At 40.0% G+C, this 22,886-nt stretch overlaps 1 protein-coding gene and 1 long non-coding RNA gene across 10 annotated transcripts in view; one reads left to right on the top strand and one right to left on the bottom strand.

The window, feature by feature from the left end:
• The window catches only part of LOC309373274, a 104,315-nt gene that overhangs the window by 15,649 nt on the left and 65,780 nt on the right, over nt 1–22,886 (bottom strand). The window lies entirely within an intron of this gene.
• Nucleotides 1–22,886, top strand: part of TOX2 (TOX high mobility group box family member 2) — a 251,651-nt gene that overhangs the window by 177,601 nt on the left and 51,164 nt on the right. The window lies entirely within an intron of this gene.

The following is a 22,886-nucleotide window of genomic DNA, read 5'->3' as shown; positions in this document are numbered from 1 at the left end:
AGCATCACAGCTTTGCTGCTTCTGTGACACTTTTTTCCTAGCTAGAACTTCTTTCTCCTTCCAGGTTGCTAACATGGGTGTGAACTGCCCTGAGACCTGCGGGTATAGGGTGGTATATAAATTCAATAAATAAATCAATACAAGGTGATCACAGAATATGTAATGGCCATGATGGCATCACAGTTCTACGTAGCAAATCAGAATTGGTTATGTCCTGTCATTACTGAAGGAAAATAAAGTCAGTGAAAGTAGTTCTTCTTGCATTAGCCACATGGGTTGTCTTAGCAAGAAAAAAGATTAATATTGTTAATAATAATTACTCTCCCTTCACCCTAAGTTTCCAGGGTGGGAGTTTTACAACACAATATTAAAACAGTTCAAAATGAAGTAGGGAATACAATAAGAGCATGATGGGATGTAGCCAAGCAGATATGGCTTTTTGCTAATACCAGGAAAAGCAAAGTAAGTCCAATCAAGAACAATGCTTCCTGAATGAGGAAATTTCTTTAAGGCAAATAATTGAAAGTGTGGAGCAGGAGGGGAGCTTCTAATTTCTGCTGAAACTGTGAGCATTTTCATTATAGCCTAAAGCTTGCTACACATTAGATTTATTATTGATTGATTGATTGATTGATTGACTGATGGATTGAATTTATATACTGCCCTATACCTGGAGGTCTCAGGGCAGTTTATGAAGTTCTCACACTAGAGGTAGAGGCCCTTTGTGCAGATCTTCCATAGTAGGCAATACCACAGAAGAATAAAGTAGCCCTCAAAGCTGACTGTAGTGTGGTACACTTTTCTAATAAGATGGCGTTCTCAAGTGGATGTTGAAGTGAGATGGCAACCTGCAGAGGCAAGGTTCTCAAACTTTATTACAACATTGAGCTTCCCCAAATCTGGAAATATAAGGTCTGGGCCTTTGTGTAAGCAAGACACAATAGATGTTAATTGGTGGATGGGCCCAGATCTTGGGGATTCACTGGAAAAGGGAACAGAACCATCTGTGGGCCCATGGTGTGTTTTTAAGGTTGCCTTGATAGCGACTCCTGGAAAGCAACAAACCCCCATTCAACAAAAGGAGTTACTCTAGTAGTCCACAGCTCTATAAAATGGAAGATGCATGCATCTTACACTGATTTGAAGTGTAATGTGAGAAAGTGGTCTTCTAACAAACCAATATGTGCACGAAGTCAGGATTGTGTATATAATGTTGTGTATATATACACAACCCCACAATATATATTATTGTTTATATATTGCTCATGTTTAAGAATGAGCTCATTATTTCTTTGCTATCTATGTATGTCTGAATAGGAAGTGTGTCTTGAGAGTACTGTGTCTAGACTCTGATTTTTTGTTTTGATTTAAGGCTGCAATTCTTTGTTCAGATATTCCTTGTACAGAAACAACACCAAAAACCAGTATTCCTCTGTCTTCTATGCCAGAATGTCTGGGTGATTATCCTGGTATAGCCAAGAATTACTAAAAAGTTGGCTACCATCCTACAAGTCCAATGGAGTTGTTCACAATCTTTCCATGACAACAACTGGGCATGAGTGAGTTGTGTGAGTGCAGAAAAATATTTCAAAATAAACTACTGTTGATAACAACAAAGATTCTTGCTGCAATAGACTAATATGACTACCCCTCTGAATGTAGTTGATAGCTGAATTTGATAATGAACGGGTGCAAAGACTGTTTTATACTGTGATCTACTGTTTACTGAAATACTGTATTTTGGGGGTTGTCAGCTTATATTGTTGTGATGCCTACTAGAAACCATAAACCTTGACTGAGAGCCAAGAAGAGAAGCCATAAAACATGCCAGGAGGTATCATTAAATCAGCACCCTATGGATTGAGTTTGTTGCTTATTAACTTGAGGTGGAGAAGGACAAAGGTCTCTGAATTTGCATTAACCTCAAGAGACTGACAAAAGCATTAAAGAGGAAACATTAGTACTTGCCTAAATACTGAAGTGACAGGAGAAAATTCTTCATCATTTTAGATTCATTGGCAGTATTTTGGCAGATTCTACTAAGCTCAGAAGATGCCAAGATTTGTATTTTCACTGCAGTGTTTGGCAGATAGTGAGTTTGAAAATTGCTGCTGGCATGTGTTTAGCTCCAGAAAAAAATTCACAGCACACTGTCCTTGGTGCTGGAACAGCTAGCATATCTAAGAGGCATACATTGTTGTAGTCTCTCTCAATCAGCACCTTTGTTAAGTACTCTTATTTGGAGCAATGCGTCAAATAACTTATTAATCACTTGGGACTTTAACATATCATAGTGTCTACATTACCTTTTCTTGATTCCAGAAGATGGATAAACATTGTCACATTCAGTTCACTTTCACATTGTATGAGTTATGTTTAATTGTTGATGTGCTTACAACTCATTATGTGTCTTGAACAGTTTGCTGTTGAGGGCTCCATCTCAATCAGCCAAGATTTCAGACCATGAAAGAAATGTAAGCAACTTGAGGCAACACTGACGACCATTGTCGTAGTGCTTAACTGGTTTTTAGGGCCATTTTCAGGACTGCCCATAATTTGTATAATGCATAGATAGGCAACATGGTGCTCTTGAGATATTGTTGGACTGCAACTCCCAACAGCCCTAGCCAGCATGGCCAGTGGAGAGCACCAAATTGGCTACCCCAGTGTAATGCATGTTACTTATTGTAAGAGGAGACAGTATGCAGAGAATATATATATATTTATGGCAGAATAAATTACTGAAAGTTCATTCTGGTTATAAGTTTTTTTAAAAAAATGAGGCCAAAGCACTAGTCACAATGAGGGAAAGTTACCACCAAGAATATGGGTACTGTTCCTGTAAGCACTGAAGACTCAAACAAGATGTCATGTTAGAACTCCAGCAATGCTGAAAAGAACATGTCTTACAGTTCTTGACTCAAGCATACAGTTGATGTGCCAGGAACAAAGTGTCAGTTTGTGGATGGATGGATGCATTGAGTGATGATGTACCATGGCACACTATGGGTGAGCCATAAAGAGGAGAAAATAAAGGGCGAATGCTTCAGTCAGTAATCACGATGTAAAAAAGGAATAAAGAATTCAGTCTGATTATTCCTAGTTTGCAGCCTCTATATTCCCTAGTTTCCTACTTTCATATTCCCATTGTGCAAATAAATCTCAATTGATTTTAGGAGTTCTGAGGTATAATGATGGTCTCTTGAGATGGTAAAAAGGGAAATACAGAAATCACACCGAATGCCTGAAAATAGATAAGATAGAGACATTGATGGAGTGCTATAAATGGAATGTGTCTGAAATAGATAGATGGATAGAAAGAAAGAATAAAGTGCACACCACAATGGGACCAAAGATGCCATTCCACTGAAATAAAAAAGAATTCAGCTGTCCTGGTTAGAAAAAGCACTTGCCACAAAATCATAATGCACTAATGTAGCATCTTGTTTGAGTGACTATCATACCTTTAAAACTCTTGCATATCATAATATTTTAGTGGCAGTGGAAGAAGTTGATGTGGTGTCTTTAAAAAATGCAACAAGCTGGGTGAAGTTTGTGAGCCATTATTTGAGTAGATGTGAATTTGTTGGGGGCTTGAAATACTGCAAAGCTACCAGAATTCTTAGACATCTTTGTAATGTAGGGTAATCCTGTAATCTGTCCCTTAGGATCAGATTCACAGAAAATCTGTAAACCCCAAAATCAAGTTATGTGAGGAATATTTGCACACACACACACACACACACACGATTATAATAATACCTCCTCTTGTTTCCACTGCGATAAAGAGGCTGTTACTGTCTTTTGCAGGATTGGTCTCAGAGCTCTCTGTGCCAATGCAGCCCATTGCCCAAATAAATACTGCTGCTGCTGTGGACTATTGGTTTTCAATGGCACAAGCTTGTACCCACTTATGTGAGACTATGCCTTACTTCACCCAGTGGGACTTGCTTTTGCATAGGGTTGCAGTATTAGGAACTTCCTGACTTCCACCTAATAATAGTGAACAAGTGCACATTTTTCATATAACCATGCTACAGATAGTGAGAAATAGCCATTGGAAAGCAAAACACTTCAAAATAACCTGTTTATAAAAGCCACATAAGAGACTAGGGTGGTATCTGCACAGATTAACAACTCATATGAGATCCCTTCTTGAAGGCCTAACTAGTTTGTGATGTTCTGTGTAGCTAATTTTGATTTTCTATATTATAGCGCCTGTTTGTTATTTGGGGTCCCAGATGGAATTTGTCTGGGTTCTGCCTCTCAGGTCAGTAACTAAAACACTCCATTTGGCAATGGTACAGTCCTGGCAATGGGTATTGTTGTATAGTCTTCAGTTGATACCAGACAACCAAACTCATGTACTGGTGAGATGTATTTTCATTTTTTTAGGACACCGTTTTAGAATAAGGAGTCTTGATTGTCTTCTAAAACAGCTTTATATTTAACTGAACTGCTAGGTTGGCAGAAGCTGGGACAGAGTAGCGGCAACTCACTCCATTGCGTGGATTCAAACTGCTGAACTTCTGATCTGCAAGCCCAAGAGGTTCACTAGTTTAGACCACCATGCTACCCACATCAGAAGCATACCAGTGCAAGTAGATAAATAAATACCACTGCAGCAGAAAAGTAAATTGTGTTTCTGTGTGCTCTGGCACTTGTCCTGGTCCTCCGGGCACTGGTAGTGGTTTAGTCATGCTGACCACATGGCCTGGAAAGCTATCTGTTGGCAAACGCTGGCTCCCTCAGCCTGAAAAGTGAGATGAGCACTACACCCCATAGTCTCCTTTGACTGGACTTAACCATCCAGGGGTCCATTTACCTTTACCTTACCTAATATTTAACCACTCAGCCATAGGAAGTAGTTTGCCAAATACACTTCTCAAGCTGCTATTTAATGTTTAGATATATAGACACAGACTGGTAAATATTATGCGATTACATAACACCAGCCTAAACTGATAATAGGTGCTTCTAACCATAGAGGTTAAGCCTCCAATGACAAAGATTGATCTAGGAGCACCTCAAGGTACCTGGCTGTTCCTTCAGAGGAAGTGCAGTCCCCTCCAGAACTCCCCCAACTCCCAGACCAGGGATCTGCTTACCCACAGAGTCTCTGGTTGTCTTGCCATCAGTATATTTATTCATCTTGTCTTTGGGCACTTTCTAATGCTGGGCCATTTGAATCTTGTTTGCTACTATGTTACGATTATGTATTATTATAGTAATAGTTTTTAATGTACCAATAAAAACATACAATTTTATCGATAATTGCTACTGTAAACTGCACTGTGATTTTTAAAAATGAAGAGCTGTCTATAACTGTGCAGAAATAAGTGCCTGAGGCGAGGCCATGAAATCAATGAGAGTGAAGGACTTTCGGTTTAATTTTTATTTTTATTTTACTATTTAATATATTTCTAGCCTGTTCTTCATAATTACTGATATCAAGGTGGGATACAGGAAAACAGTCTCAATGGAACTGTCTCGTTTCCCTAGATTACTCCTTATGGCAATGTTAATGAGACAGCACCAGTTGTCTAGTAATGCTTTATTGAAACAAGCATGGTAAAACAAAATGTGAAGACTTACAGTGAGGGGAAAGGAGCCATTTCCACCTACAGAGCAATGCCATGGCAATGTTGAAAATTGAGAATTTCAGTCAAGCAGATGCATGCATGCTTGAATACCAGATACAAGGCATAACCAGAGGCAATACATGCACACTTGGCAAGAAGGTGCTTGCATTTGTTTGAATTTGTTCAGTCAAGTAATTGAGCAAACATATTTAAAAAGAGAGGGATGCTACCAGATACATAATCCTTTCATTGCCATCACTGTCATCCAGGCATTTATTAGCGGATCTCTTTAATTTTTCAAGCAGGCAGGCAAACAGTTGTGGTTTTCTCACTATTTTGCACATGAAATATGGAAACACATATGAAGATATGACAACTGAGGCCTGTAATGAAGTGTTGCAGTGTGAAGCATTCCTGTTCAGGTTGACAGACAGACAGATGGGCCCTTTTGCAGGTTGCTCAATTCCATTCCTTATGCAGCTTTCTATTCCCCTTACCGTACTCCCACCCTCAGACAGCTAGTCAGTATGTCTGAACACTGAACATCCTCAGTCCTCATTCGGCTTTAGTGGGATGGACTTCCCACCCCTTAAGGCTACCTCCCCCCCCCCAAAAAAATATTATTTTGCACTTGTGCAAATCTGGTTATATGCACTCATGTCTGTTGACACCATTTTGGATCCAAGAATGCTAGCATGAGCAGTACTTATTTAAAAAAACCAAAATAAATGTTCAGTGAGGTTGTGATAAAAGGATTCCTACTTCAGCAATGTATGAATCTCTTTGTTGTCATTATTGAGAGTACGGCCTCTCAGATCAAATATTTCTGTTTGATGTATGCAGTATTATAATGTAAAGAAACAGACTCATTTAGGTACTATATAGAGGTATAATAGGTACAATATGTCGTGTTAGATCAGCTGATTACAATTTTAAAAGAAACTGTTATCTGGAAATTACTGTGGAATCATGCAACATTTTGTCTTACTGGAGAGCAAGAGAGATGGATGCCAGGTTTAGTTTACCTGTGATTTTATGGACATCTCTGTTTTGATGTGGTACAATGGTACCTTGGGTTATGAACTTAATTCGTTCCAGAGGTCTGTTCTTAACCTGAAACCGTTCTTAACCTGAGGCGCACTTTCGCTATTGGTTCCCCCTGCTGCCGCCACGCCGATAGCCATTCTCTTCCTGGGGCAAAGTTCTCAACCCGAGGTACTACTTCCAGATTAGCAGAGTTTGTAACCCGAAGTGTTTGTAACCCGAAGCGTTTGTAATCCGAGGTACCACTGTATACTCATTCAGAGAATTAACACTGTGGGTTAGTTACCTGATGCCTAATTGAAATATAAAATATATTTGAATAAGACTGGCAGCCAACTGTCAATATAGCAACAGAATCTCCACCCCTTGTTAGCTTCATTCCTATCAAAGTACTCTAGAAAGAGATGGTATATTAAGCTTGCTTGAGTTGTATTAAAAATGGGTGTGATCACATTCTTCAGATTTTTACTGAAAGTAGTCAATATTGCCTAAACTCAAATGGTAGTCAAGTGGTTCTTTGTTTTGTAAAGACAGTGGGAAAGTACATAGAGTTCTCCTGGGATTAGTTCTACAGTCCTAAACATTTCCACTGCCATGTGAGCCTGTGATACCACTCAGATGTCCATGTAAGCAATATCAATACGACCTGTGACATTGACTAGGTGACTTGCTGGCATAACAGCTGAGGCACCCATCCTAAGCAATTTTATACTGACACAGAAGGCCTGCGAATCAAGTTTGCAAATTTGCACAAATAAATTTTAAACAGTGTTTTATTTCTGTTTGCCATATGCAGAAGAGAAAGAGAGTAGGAAATTCGTAAAGAGTTGGATTCATTTATCATCATCAGAAGCACTGTTAATGGCTGACATGATTTTGCCTCACAGTTTAATCTCAGTGTTGCTGCACATGGCCTGAGGCCCAGGTTTTATGCTGAAATGTGCCCAAATTAAACCCCTGTACTTCTAGAAGTGAAAAATGGCAATCCAATCTACACCGTGGTTAAACCAAATTGGATTTCAGCCACGTTGGACATTATGGAATTGGGGTTTTAAAAATTGTCTGAAATATGGATCAGAGCTGTATGGATCAGTAATATAAAGCAGGGATATTTGTTGGACTCTGGTGTCAAAGGATATAAAACATATAGTTGGAAAAAACAAAGCAGACATTTGTGCCATGAGGCAAAAGAATCATTTGATTTTTTTAATGTTCGTTTTTTAATTGTGGCAATAAAAAATTGTTTCAGTATCATTTTGTTCATGCAGCACATAGTTAAACTATGAAATTCTCCATTGGTGAAGGTCATCAACTTGGATGGCTTTAAAAGAGAATGAAACAGATTAAAGGGCTATCAATGACAACTAACTATGGCTATATTCTACCTCCACTGTTGGAGGCACTATGCCTTTGAATGCCATTTGCTGGAAATCACAAGTAGAGAGAGTGCTAATCCTCTCATGTCCTGCTTTTGGACTTTCCATAGGCATCTGGTTGGTCACTGTGAGAAAAGGATGTTGGACTACGTGGGCCATATGCCTGATACCGCAGGCTCTTCATTTTCCAGCAGTTCTATTTTCTGCTGCATTTTTATTTAGTAATTTTGGTTCCGCTGGGTCCTCAGAAGAGAAGTGAATAATTACATCTTAAAACAGAAGATCTACTACTTGTTTTTGAACTAATTATCTGCAGATTGAGCCAGCTTCAACTGGCAACTGCAGTTGTATCTAGCAACTACAGTTTTCAAGTTAAATTGAATTTTGTGAATCCGTTTTTCCAAGATATTCAGAGTTTCTTAAGCTAAAGCCAGTTGGGAATGTTATCTTCAGTGCAACAGGCACTCTGCAGGAAAAGTTGCCCAAATAAGGCAGCTTTGGTCAATCCAGTACCGTCCAGATGTTTTGGACTACAACTCCCAACAGCTCCAGCTAATACAATCATGTTAGCAGGGTCTGACGGGAATTGTAGTCCAAAATAACTGAAGGACACCAGGCTGGTGAAAGCTGAAATAAGGGAAAATTTGGATCTGTGGTGACTGTTTTCTATGGCACTTTGGAATTGTGGGTTCCAAAATCAGGCGCCTCCATCTATGTTTTTTGACATTCCCGTTGAGAAATTTGTAACCAGCAGTGCTTAGAACAAGAATGGGGAATCTTTGGCTATCGGTGATACCAGTTTTATGTAGTTTCCATAATTACACTCCCCTCCTTCTAAAAATAAATTGTTGTTTCATAAAACAGCAAAAAGAACAAAAAGGAAACATGTAAGATCCAGTTCAGCTTCATGCTCTATTATGCCTCCTCCAGTATGTACCTACCCATACCAATAAGGTCAACTACAGAGGCCCTTTTCCATGTGCTCCCTCAATCTAAAGTTAGGAGAATGAATGCAAGAAAGAGAGGGGGCCTTTGCATTGGTGTCCGTCCCTGCCCCCTCCCCCGCCGTATACAATGCTGTCCCTAGGGAAGCTCACCTGCTGCCCACATTGCTGTCTTTTCAGCACCAAATTAAGAGTTTTCCTTTATCCTCTAGCCTTTTAAGATCTGCTTTTAAGCCACTGTGGTACAGCTGGTGGTTTTAATGTAGGTACTTGATGGCTGTTTTAGTTCTGTGCTGTTAATGGTCTTTTATTGTGCTGTTTCTGTATTTGAGGTTTTATACTAGTTGTCTTTTAAATTTATTGTGGGTTTATGTCCTTATGCTTTTATTCTCATTTTATTTGTATGGCTCCAAGAGAATTTATTTTATGAGGCGTCTCATAAATATTATGGGCCTGGGGGCCACACCTCACTCTCACTCTCATGTGCTCCCATTCTCTCTTCCTTCCTTCAGTTCCTGGCTTGCATTAACCATAATTTGACCAGACTTCTGAAATGGGTAGACTATGGTTTGCCCAAACCCTAGAAGGTAGCATATGTGATACTTTTCTGTGAGGTCCCTTTGGAGCCTGTTTTTGAAGGAAAGGGAGGGGGGAAATAGCAGTTCATCATCAATTAGCGCCTTCTGCAATGTGGGAGAAGACAGGCAGGTTTGATCCTGGTTACTTTGAAAAACTGTAGTGCAGTAGTTGCCTTGCATGGAAAGCTTATTCCATTTGAAATGGTGCCAGGCCACATTCTCCGAGCAAAAGAGTACAAGAGTAATATCTGCTCTATATTAATTATGACTTCTGAAGCTTTGCCTAATTACATTCCCTCTCTTAAGATGACACAAATATTTATGAGTGGGACATTTTATTCTCGTTGTAATCAGTGACATAAATAGGTAACACCTTTATAAAGAGTTAATAAAAATATGTAAACACCGGATAGAGTGCAAAATATTGAGCAGTGTGCAGTAAAACATTCCAATGTTTATTGTATTAATTGAATATTCATGAGATGCCAATTTAAATTACAGTTCACAACTGTTGCTGTGTCTAATGAATAATTTAAACAAGTGTGGCCAAAGAGATTTCAACGCTGCATTAGCAAACTGCAACGGATTAGCAACAGAGAATTTATAATTAGCTTTGTATATCCTATAATAAATTCATTGGAAAGATGGTTTTAATTATCCCACATGTTAATTTGGAATAGAGTGCATTAATTTTCAACTAAAAAGTAACCCTTTCCTCCCAGGTGATGATTCCCCCCCCCCTTTAATTTTGTAATTGCATGGCATTTTCTAGGTTTTCACTTTCTAAGTCTGATTGTTTTATTATTATTATTATTATTATTATTATTATTATTATTATTATTATTATTATTATTATTAGAATCCATGGGTTTGGGTCCTATCCCCTGGAGCAGGAGAAAACAAGCTTGCTGCTTCTTCCATGTGGCAACCCTAGTTTAGATATTTGAAAATGGCTATCAAATCTCCTCTCAGTCTCCTCTTATCCAGGCTAAACATACTCAGCTGCCTCAACCATACCTCATAAGTCCTGGTCTCCAGACTTTTGATCATTTGCAGTTGCGGTGACTGACCAGGAATGAGACCTTGGGGTCATAGAGAATGGCTTGATGAAAATAATGACCCAGTGTGCAACAGCTATGTAAAAGGCAAATTCCATGCAAAGGGGGTCATTAAGAAAGGAACTGAAAACAAAATCTGTTATATGGTGCAGCCACATTTGGAATGTTGTGTACGGTTCTCTGGTCAAACCTCAGCAAGGATATTGTAAAGCTGGGAAAGGTTACGAAAGGGGGCAGTCAGAATGATCAAGGGGGTGGAGCAACTCCCCTCTGGGGTAAGGCTGCAGCATTTGAGACTTTATGTTTTGAAAAAAATGTGAGTGAAAGGACCTGGTGGAAGTGTATAAAATGATAAATGGCATGGAGAAAGCAGCTAGAGAAAAGTTTTTTTTCTCCCTCTGTAATCGTACTACAAGCTGTCAGGCTGAATGTTAGAGGATTCAGGACAAAGCAAAGACAGTTCTTCTTCACACAGCACATAGTTAAACTATGGAAATAGCTCTCATGAGAGACAGGGATGGGCACCATCTTGGATGGCTTTAAACGAAGATTAGACAAATTCATGGTGCCTAAACACATGGATTGTTATGCTCTGCCTCCACATTTGGAGGTGGCATTTTTTATTTTTAAATTAAATTTACATACCACCCTGTACCTGCAGGTCTCAGGGTGGTTCTCAAGATATGTATGGCCTGATCCAGCAGGTGACTGTTATGTTGTTATCAGGGTCAGACTTGGATTCAATTTGGAACATATTGCTCTATGGAATATGCAATGGTCCCTTTCCTTGTGAGTTGTTTTAGCGCTCAGGGTGGAGGAAGGATAGAAATATGGTTTGAATGGAAGAATGTTTTGCCCAGATCCCAATATTGCTTCACTACACCCCAGGTATCCCATTGGTTCTTCATGAACAGCATATAAATGCTTTACTCCTGGGTCTTTGCTTGAATAGTGTAGGTTGGCCTTTCCTGAACAGCTCTCCTTTTTCTGTCCTGCAAGGCTGTTTGGCTGCAATCTCTTTCTGCGCCTATCCCTCCCACCTTTTATTCCCTGCTTGCCTACTCTGCTTCCTCCACCTGCCTGCATCTTAGCTCCCGCAGTAATTTGGACGGATTTCTCAGCTGAGACTCTGGCCTGTAATGGGCTCCCTGGATCTGCTCCAGCACTCTGGCCAATTGCAGTCCTAGTCATCTCTGGATTATCACTTCAGCTTTCCATATACTCAGCTGTCTACAGGCAAGTGTTCCAAAATGGTGTGAAAGTGGTGTGAAAGGGAGCAGCCTTTTTGAAACCTCCCTTCACTCAAAAGAACCCCTTTTGTACCCCAAATAAACAAAATGTCCCTTTCAGAACTTCAGTCTTAATTAGAATATACAGTGCAGCTCATTAGACAGTGGGAAAATTGAGGAATATTTCAGAGTGTATACATCTTCGGATGTGCATGAGAACATCTGTCCTTGGCATTCAGATTCTGAAAGAGCCTCTTGGTTTCCAGCGAATAAAGGAGCACCCCTTCCAGGTGGTATTGTTTAATTCCAGGTCGTTAGGTTAATCAGATCTTGCTGATGTTTGATTTGTTCTGTAATATAAACATTGACTTGGCACATGTCCTTAAGATCTGATTGGATAAAAATGCAAATGCTGCATTGAACATAGTGTTCCTTCTGGAATATTTTGGTGACACAGACATAGAGACAAAGAGAGGCAGCTTTTGAAAAAGCTTAATTGAAATATGCGCTGTTTTCTTTGAGATTCATCTGGTATATGAAAATAGGCAGCTGGCTGTAAAATGTAAAGTGCAGAGAGAGACGAGATAAAAAGTTACTTTCTTTTCCCTGGTGCCCCAGAGGAATAAATTTTATTTTGCTTGGCCATGTTCTTAGTGAATCCTAATCAGCTAGAATGTCTGGTTAATACTTATTGATATGGTGTAGAGCATTAAAAGTATTTTATTTTCCCTTGTTTTGCTGAAATATTTGACTTTCAAGGGAGTGCAAATTGTAGATAGTTGTATCTTAAATGCTTAAGTGGTTTTCTTGATGGAATTGCATATTTGGCACACAAGAGACGGAGACCCAGGTGGAGCAATCTTCACCTCGATTAATCAGGGATTATTTTGTTAATTTTTCATGAGAATATCCCGAACAATCCCAGTGCATTTCAGAGGTACAACTTTTTTGGCCCTGCCATGTTATCATTCAGGCCAGAGAAGTAATGGAAAGTGAAGATGAAGATGTGTTCTAGCTAATCAACATTTTTAAAGGAAATCAAGACAATGTGGTCAAATATCATACTGCCTAGTATTTACTTGTTGGCAGACCAAAGTTGTCAGTGATTATGCAATGAATAATTTAAATGCAAAATCATAGGTGCTGCATCTACATGATTGATGACTGGCTCCTTTTCATGTAGGACCAGCATATTCATGATGTGTTTGGAGACCTGCTGGTAACCAAAGTAGACATGGCATGAATCAATCCTTCCCTTACTTTGTGCTAAGGCAGAACGGGGGTGAAGGGTTGCTAATATTCCCTTCATATCCAGTGATTTCCCCCACCCCACCCCTTTTCAAAAGGAACCACAAGGTGTGGGAAGAAGAACGAGAGAATGAATGTGCCTGTGTTGCCACCCACATCCCCTTGCCTTGAACCAGTCATACATATTAATAGTTGAAGTAGAATCCATTGGAAGTAATGCGATTCCGATGGCTGAAATCTACATCATGTTGTAGATCAATGCTGTATTACTTTCCATCCAAATGTTCCTCCACATAACCATTCTGTCCCACAACCAGACAGGACTACAGTGTACATCTCACCACATGCTGCTATAAGGGTATTGAAATTGCCAGCAGAACACAGCAATATAGGTAGCATTGATCCAACTGCCTGGAGGTAACTTTTCAGAATCAGCAATGGGAGGGCATAAATAAGGAAGACTTGTGTCCATAGCGCAATGCACTTGGAAGACCAGACTCTAAATGACCAATGTTACTGTGTGACATGTAATTGCAAGGGCCAGGGAACCCGTTATCGCTTTTAACATTTCTGAACAAAACTCCCTTGATATATTGCAGTGTGAATGTTAAAATGTAATGGCACACAACCCACATGTGTGTATGTATTAGCATGGTGGACTGTATAACACAACCACAATGAGACTGGCCCAACTTTCTGCCACAATAGCAGTAGCTGGTATATATGCATGTAGCAGTGTTAAGATGCAAACCCTGTTTCAAGCTGGGACTAGTTCAGAAGGATCTTGGTTTTAACCTGGAATGGAGCCACACTTGTGTAGCAGTAATAATAATATTATAATAATTTATTATTTATACCCCGTCCATCTGGCTGGGTTTCCCCAACCACTCTGCGTGGCTCCCAACAGAATATTAAAAACACAATAAAACATTAAACATTAAAAACTTCCCTAAACAGCACAAGCAGCACAAGTTTACGTTTATTCTTTTATAAAGAATCCAAATGGCAGAGTAGTATCTGATCAAGACCCTTCTATGGATTTTGTCATATCAGAGAGCTTTCTCTGTCTCTTCATTAATAAAGGTTTCTACATATATGGTGGTTTTTACACAATTCTGGCGTGTCATTTTAAACCTAAAATAAGAAGGCAGAATGGAATCCATGAAATGTAATTTGAACACCACATGGCCCCCCAGATGCTCCCATCTTCAATTCAGATGAGTGGAAGAACTTGCATTCTCTCATCCCAGGCACATAATAGCCACATCTGTTTTAGCACTAAAGCAGTTAAGGATGCTAGGAAGATGCAATGCCGAAAAACACTCAGACTTGGACAAATTAATTGTCAATTGTACATTTGTCTGCTATCTTAAAATCTGAGGGTGTTACCTAGGATTTTACCTCAGTATATGTGCTGGGTGATATGTATAGACCTTAACACACCTTTTAAAAGATATATTTGGAGGAGGGGTGTCAGAAATAAATATTACACTTATTTAATTTATTGCATTTGTAAAATGGTGTTTTCATATTTAGGCTCGGTGTGGCTGCTCGGTGTGGATTTTAAAAATAATAATTTTAAATGCTGGATCAAATTTTGCAGTGAGGGACAATGCTTTCAAAATTAATTCACCGCGCTCCTCCCTAGAGAGTGATTTTTCTAGATTGTCTTCTTGTTTTTCCTATCCTGTTCTAAAATCACTATATTTTATGCTCCCTGCAATAAACTGTAGAGGCCTGTCATTACATGGGGGCCTTTCACTTTATAGCAACACGATATCTAAAATGTCTAGCAAAGGCCAGAAGAGGCATAAAACAAGGTGGATGGGACTCTGCAAAAAAGCTCAATAAAACACAAAAGCTCACGTGGGAAAATGTATCTGAGCTCTGGATACACATCATGAACTTTGTCACTATTGCTTTGTGGCACAGAGAAGGAAGGAACAGCAGAAAAAATCTTTTTGCAGAGTGGATACAAACATTGGCAGGCCACGGGCAAACTACCTTGCCACAGACACTTCCCAGCAAGATCTCTTCTGGCAGCAATAATCTATTGTGTAACTGTTTCAACATTAAGATTGTGCCGTATGAGTTTTGTTGCATTTATGTTCTGCTGCACACAGTAGCAGCCAGTGTAGACCTTCCAAGTATCTCTGTTTTCCAGGGACAGTCCCAGATTGACAGAAGCCGTTCCGGTTTCTGATTTGATCCCAGAATGTCCCACTTTTCCTTAGGACGTCCCTATTTTCACTGGAGAAATGTTGGAGGATCTAGAGTTATCCGACCCCTGAGCCATCTGAAGGCAGCCTTGTATAGGGAATTTTTTTTAATGTTTCATGTTTTATTGTGTTTTTATATATGCTGGAAGCTGCACAGAGTGGCTGAGGCAACTCAGTCAGTTGGGTCGGGTATTATCATCATCATCAACAACAACATCACCATCACGGAATAAGACATCCCTGTTTTCATCAGAGAAATGTTGACGAGTACGCCAGTGTTGTGGAGCATTGCCACTCACCTGACCTCCGGACAGATGAGCCACTGTCACTTACTGGGAGGGGTAAGGCAGCAGGGAAGCCAATGTAGTTTAAATGCACCAGCAGGAACACCAGATTGGCTCCACTGGCACATCTGCACTGCACTGACCCTGTTGCCTTGCCCCTCTGCTTCCTGGTAAACAGCAGCTATACCCTTTTGTGAGGTCAGGTGAGCATCACTCCTCCACTGTGCCATAGGCTGCACAGAACATAAAGGAACAAAAGGAGGTTATCCCACAAGAGGCAAAAACTGAAGCAAAGTCACCATCACTTCATTAGTGCCCCACTTTCCCATCATCATTACACTCAAAGCTATTCACACCGAAGCATGACAAAACAACACCAACACCACATGACTATTCATCTTGCCCATATAAGACAAGTAACAAGAATAAAACATCAATATAAAAATATCACAATTACTGTACTTAATAATTCAATTAAGCAAAGAACACACACCCTGGCCTCAATGGTACTGATAGGTAACAATGCACACTCTCCTCTAGTGAGATAGGGTGACTAACCAGTAGTGGGGGGGGGGGAAATGCATGTTACAGCTGCGTGTCAAAAATTTGGTGTATTGATGTTAGCGTGTGAATACAGATAATCTGAGTATATAAAGCCCCATACAGCTTTGAACCGGGATACATCAAAGATCACCTCACCCCTTATGTACATTTACAGGTATCTGCAGTGAAAACAAACTCCAAGCCATTTGTTTCATTTACGGCTCTAAAACATGGATGAAGCCTGGTACGTTAACGAGGCGTTCCCCATTTGTTAAACACCATTTTCCGTTGTTTCCAGCAGCTTTTCTTAACACAGTGGCTGTGGAGATTCATCTTCATAATGAAGTGTTAATTGTGTTTGGATGACTCTTTCCCCAGTAATAGTAGTGTGCCGTAACACTAGATCATAGCCCGTCAAAACACGGGATTCAGATTGCTGCACTAATATCCTCCAAAAAATAGTAACAGATTTGTGTCAAATATGGGGTGGCAGCCGAGAGGGAAAGCAATAAAAGTAACCCGACTTGTGGGGAACGTGGGCATGGGGGTGTTCTTCGACTTCCAAAGTGTGCAGTGCCCTAATAATGAATGTTTTTAAGATTAGGCAATTTCCTAATTTAAAGTAGCCTTGCTTTCTTTAGCAGTGAGAATCAGGCTTAAGGGTGAATGTTTTAATGTCATAAGTTACCACATGTTCTAGAAGATGGAATATCTCAAAATTAGGCACATTCAGAAGAGATGTTCATCATGCAAAGATGAAGGGGGGGAAGCCATGCTGCAATAACTTCACCTTGCATTCTGCTTGGCAAGGTTCTCAGCACCGTGCAGAATGCAGGCTTTCCACCGAGAGTACCATATTACAATACAGTAATGTGAACTAGCTGCGCCTGTATATGAACCAGTGATTGAAAGCTATAGCTGTAGGAAGCCTCTACTGTGTGATAAACACACCCCCACAGAAATAAATTACTCCCTCTCTAAATCCTTCCCTACTGTTCCCCTCGTGTTCATAACAGGATGATCGGTTGAACCAAAAAGGTGGCTGTTACTTTAAAGGATAAATTAGTTTGACTCTTAACTCAATAATTAAAACGGTTATGGCTATGAGCCTGCAGGGATAATGTACTATTATTATAGTCATTTGTTTCAATTAAATGCTTACTGATTTCACAATAGCAGCTGGGCACCTGTGTGAGATAGCTATTACTCTGAACAAGACATCTCAAATTCCACCAGAAATTTGTCGCCTCTCCAAAGCATTTTCCATACACTATGAAAGTTTATTAGGAACAGTTACAAATTGGGAGGAGGAGTGGGTGGTAATTAGGTGTGTGTGTGTGTGTGTGTGTGTGTGTGTGTGTGTAGTGAATTTCTAGCAAAGTCTGAGGAGAATCTTAGGAGGAGTGACAGATATAGATTAGGTATCTCAGAATATCTTTTCTGATTTGTTACCATTGAGGAAGTTGTTCCTGTGAACTGCTGATTTGAGGTGAGAGTAGCTTTTGGTCCAAGGGACACAGGTGGCGCTGTGGGTTAAAGCCTCAGCGCCTAGGACTTGCCGATCAAAAGGTCGGCGGTTCGAATCCCTGCTGCGGGGTGCGCTCCCGCTGCTCGGTCCCAGCGCCTGCCAACCTAGCAGTTCGAAAGCACCTCCGGGTGCAAGTAGATAAATAGGGACCGCTTACCAGCGGGAAGGTAAACGGCGTTTCCGTGTGCAGCTCTGGCTCGCCAGAGCAGCGATGTCACGCTGGCCATGTGACCCGGAAGTGTCTTCGGACAGCGCTGGCCCCTGGCCTCTTAAGTGAGATGGGCGCACAACCCCAGAGTCTGTCAAGACTGGCCCGTACGGGCAGGGGTACCTTTAGCTTTTGGTCCACCAAAGAAGCAGAAATATAAAATGCTTGATCAGGTTTGACAGGCCAGAATGTTTTCTTCAGAGAAATGCAGTAGTAGCTAATAATAATGGAGGGGCAGAGCATGTGCTATACTGAGGAGAGACATTAATGGCTGCCTTGGCAGAACGGCACCACTTTTTCTGTTGGTTAGTTACCTTCTTGCAAGGGAAAGGAAATAAATAATCCTGGACTACTTTGGTGATATCACAGTGAGTCAGAATTCCTGTTAATCCATGGTAAAATGCTCAGCAGATTTTTCACATATTCACCACAGTCCGGAAGCATGATTGCACACCTCCCATGGGAAATCCCTTAACACCTTCATGTATTTTCTAGAATATGACTTCCTGGTATACTTGACTATGCATCTCTCCTCTCTTAACATATGGGTTTAATGGTGCTTGTACTGCACAAGTATTCATTGCAACGTGACATCTGAGAACACTTTCCCCCCTCCATGTTTGTGAGGTAGGTGCACCAGGAAATCTGTCTGGTTTCAAAATGTCCACTTCTTTAGCTGAAGCCAAATGAAGCCTAAACATATTTAACACAAACCACTCATACTTGGTTCATTAATAACCTTTTCCATTGCTACTGTTCATTATACCTTCCATCCCCACCATTGACTTTCCCCTAATTATCTCCCCAAGAGACATTATTTAATGTGGTTAAAATTTAACTTGTAAACCCTTTGGGCCCAAATCTGGCTGTTTTGTTTATGCTATGCTAGAAAGTACCCTGGTACTCATGGTCCCATGTTAATATTCATTGTCTTTCTCTTCTCTCACTCTTTCTAATCTGCAGTCATCTCCAGGTGCAACTGCTTCCCCACCTCCCTCACAACATTTTTTTCCACATTGGTAGGTTTGACCAACTGGAAATGATTTAGTGCAGCTATGGCTTGTATTCAAAGCAGCACTAAGCCTCATACTCCATTACTGCAAGGATTTATGCTTGCACAATGGAACAATTTCCTCCTTCTCTTCTTTGGCACCTCTCCTAAATCTGTTCTGGGATTTCCCCAACCCCTCCAGAGGTGATTTGGGGAGAGGGTCAGTAACAATGTCTACCCACCATGAGGCATAAAGCACAGTGAGGCCCCAATCCCAAACTGAGTGTGTTCAGCTGGAATCTCCCCATTGCTATTAATGGTTGCTAGATGGAACACATACTCATTTCTGCAAATTTTCATAAGAAATTTTCTGCACAGGTCTCATATCCATAATTACACTCATGGACTGGTTCTGCTCTGCTGCATAAATAATATGCACTTTAAAGGGGGAAAATGTATGATTACATATTTAATGGATAAATGGAGCCGTTGTGGTCTACTGGCTCCATAATAAGAATTTTAAAAAATATCTTAATATAGTATTTGCCCAAGAGACTAATGTAGCTGCAGATGGGAATGATATTTTAGATTTGTTTAAAACCCAACAATCTACATTATATCTTTCTACAATTATAAAATACATATTTTATGAACTTTCCTTGATTTAAATGTAAAATAATGAAAATACATTATTTTCCTTAGCAGCTGGCCCATCATCTTCAGCATTAAGAGCTTTTATTAAACAGTAAAAATCCAAAGTAACTCTTGAGCAATTTGCCATTTTCTCTAGACATTAGGATAGAGTCATTGCTAATAAGTTGATATAATAATATACTCTGGACTCATGTATGTACACACTTGAGTTCTCTCCAGATGATTATCAGCTGGCAGCTTATCTCAGTTGAAATGCATTGTGTGATGTGAGTTGGTAAGAAAAGTTCTCTCGGTGGTGGGTTTCCCATCCTCTCATTGAAATAATCCCCAAGTGATGAGCAGATATGTGTGAACCAGCCCTGCGAAGCAAGTGTGAATGTCATTTCAATCTGGAGGAGGCTGAAATGCTGCGTCAGCTCCTTTGGAGCCAGGTAGAAATGGAATATAAATGCAACAATTTTAAAAAATGTAAACTGAATCCTCATGTTTATTAAACAGAACAGATGTGAACCGCTCTTGTAAAAATCATGCCTGTTCCCCATTCTCCTTAAGCTCCCCCCTTCAGTGCCTTTTAAATATCTAAGCCCAACATGCTGTCTAGTGTTGTAGAAAAGCTCTTGATTCCCGACCTGTAGCAGTAAATCTGCTTCTGCATTTGGATTTATTTCTGTTGAAGCCTACTGAGCCCTCTCAGCTCTTCCCTACATCTCTTACTTTACGAGCTGCTAATGGAGTTGGCAGGAGTCCCCTGCTAATGAGAGATTGCACCTCAGTGGGCTTATCGGAAACGAAAATTGTTAATAAATAAAGCCCTGGGTCTTTAAACTCATGTTAACATTAATCAGATTAATATAAAAAGCACAAAAAAGTCTGGGAAATGTTTAAGACAGTGTTTGATTTCCCTCCTGCTGTTTTCTACTGTGTGAGAATCTGATTGTACCTAAGTATCTGGCTTAATTCCATCTCTGAAATGAGTAGAGAAACTGTGCTGTCCCAATGCCATTGCCGCTCTACTGGCATACCAAACTAATGAATTCTTTGATATTACTTTTATAGGTAGTATGGGAATGGCAGATCTCTGTTGTTCTGGGGTTTTGTATCCAGCAAAGAAAGCCAAAATTATGACAACTGGGTTTTCTGGGATTTGGGGGGACCATACTTCATTCCTGGGGTATCTGACGCCACTCTTCTTCTCTGCCTGTCTTAAGTCTGTTGTAGGGTTTCCCATTCATCCTTGGGAAGAAGATGTCTGTTGCTCATTTCCATCTGTTAATTCCTTTAAAATTGCCCCATGAATAAAAGGAGGAAGCTAAGCCGAAAACAGCTGAATTGTCATTTATACTAACATTATTATAGAGTAGGGACCAGACTAAATAGTGATCCCCATTGTTAGTGTTTGAGAAGACATTTGGGTAGGCTCCTTTCACTGGCTCCTTCAAAATCTGTCGCAGCTCAGAATATGATCGTCATTTGTTATTCAAGGGGCAGAGAGTCTCCACAACACATTTTCAATTCTTTGTAATTAAAAAAATTGTCATCTAAGCCAGACCAAAAGTCCTAATTGCCTAGCATTCTGTCCCTGAGAGTGGTTGGCCAGATAGACCCAAGGAAAAGAGAAATGTGGTGATAATATTCCCCATTTTATTGTATTCGTTGGCCATCAGAGGTGAATTGGCTTTGAATATAGAGGTTCCATTTTAGCCGTTGTTAGAATTGTCCTGTACCTGATCCTTCTTACCCACTCACACACATTTGAGGACCATGGTGTGGAATTAGAAGTATGATGTCTTAAGCAGCATAGCTTGTATCCAACACAGCCATAGGGTGAGCAGAATGACTTCTGATCACATACTAGAACTTCTCTTCTCCCTCACCACCCCACCCCCTGCAACCTGAGGACACACAAAAAGAAAGGGATAGTTGCTGGAGAGACAGGATGGATTGAAGGTTGGGTTTTTTTTTTTCTTAGAATGGGGATTGAATGCAATAGGGAGGTGCTGGCGAAAATAGTAGGCTGCTCATGTGGTGGAAAGGAGAGATAATGATGGATTGAGGGGAAGATGGCAACTACAAGGAGCCAACTCTATGGGGTCAATGAGTCTTCGCCCCCCCCCCCATTCAATATTTGAGGGGTTTGGGCAGCCCCAAAGTTGATGTGCATTGTCATTCAAATAGTGTGCGTGTACCATGTCATGTGATGGATTATGCAGGGAAGGGCTTATCTGCCCCCCCATATTTTATTCAAGTTGGCACCCCTGGGAAACTAGATGGTAACTAGAGTGGATATGACTAAGGGCTGTAAATGGGGCAAGAGAGTTTGCTGTGAAAAGCAAAGGTGGGAACTTTATAGTCAATCTGGTACATAGTCTATAACAGCAGACAGTACCAGGTGTTTCAAAAGAATTACAAGAAAAGCCAGAATGAGCAGATATTGAGTATTTTGGATATAGAACAGTCTCATTCCCAAGCAAGCCAGCTAGAGACAACCCTACGGTAGTATGGTGTATAACTTCCAACTTATTTTTTTTTCTCCTATCTGATACATACAAAACACGGTTACCAGTGAGAATATTAAAAAAACACACACACCACCCGGTTCACTTCATACAGCTTAGCCTCAAGCTATTTAAGTGCTAGTGCCCTTTGTGGTCTTTGGTTGCAGGTTTCCATTTTACAAAAATGGTCCCATTTTTAAATATTAAATGTTGCAGGTTGTATTTGCATAGGTTGCATAGGCAGACAGTATTCTCTGGATGGGTCAGAAATTCCAAATTTGAGTAGGGATGTTGTTGTTTATAATTCTTCAATGCAATTTTCAAGGATTGTTCATTTTACGGAATAAAACCATGTGTTCAGATGAATTAAGTAAATGATTTTTTTAAATTAATATTAGTATTGACATTATTATCACTGAATTTGGTCTTCAATAATTTTTTTTTAAGAATACATATATACTAAAAAAAATTGTATAGGGCATTCATTGTCATTCTTTAAATTGAATTTGATGTTTCCCTTTTCTAACCCATGATTTGGAACTTCTTTCCAGACTCCTCTCACTTTCTGTTTTCAAAGCATGCCCCCAGTTCATCAAGTTTAAAATTACTATTTAACTTCTTTTTTAAAAAATATCCACACACAACTGAGAAAACAGACTTCACTGTTCTACTACATCAAGTTTAACATTCTGTTACTACAAAATATTTTGTGGTCCTTTGGATCAAAATTTGGAGTCTCCATCTCTTTATGTTTCCTTAAGTATTCAAGAAGAGAGTCCTGTGTTGTTGCTGTTTATGATCATACAAGCACATGTTTTGACTTTGGCTTTTTAAAGTAAAAACAATATCACGTTTGATTTCCAAAAAAAATGGTATGGCCATTTTGAAAAGGAAACAGTAAGGAC

The sequence above is a fragment of the Podarcis melisellensis genome (genome assembly GCF_964234715.1).
Source record: "Podarcis melisellensis genome assembly, chromosome: 6".
NCBI lineage: Eukaryota > Metazoa > Chordata > Lepidosauria > Squamata > Lacertidae > Podarcis > Podarcis melisellensis.
This window is presented reverse-complemented; position numbering and strand designations above follow the sequence as displayed.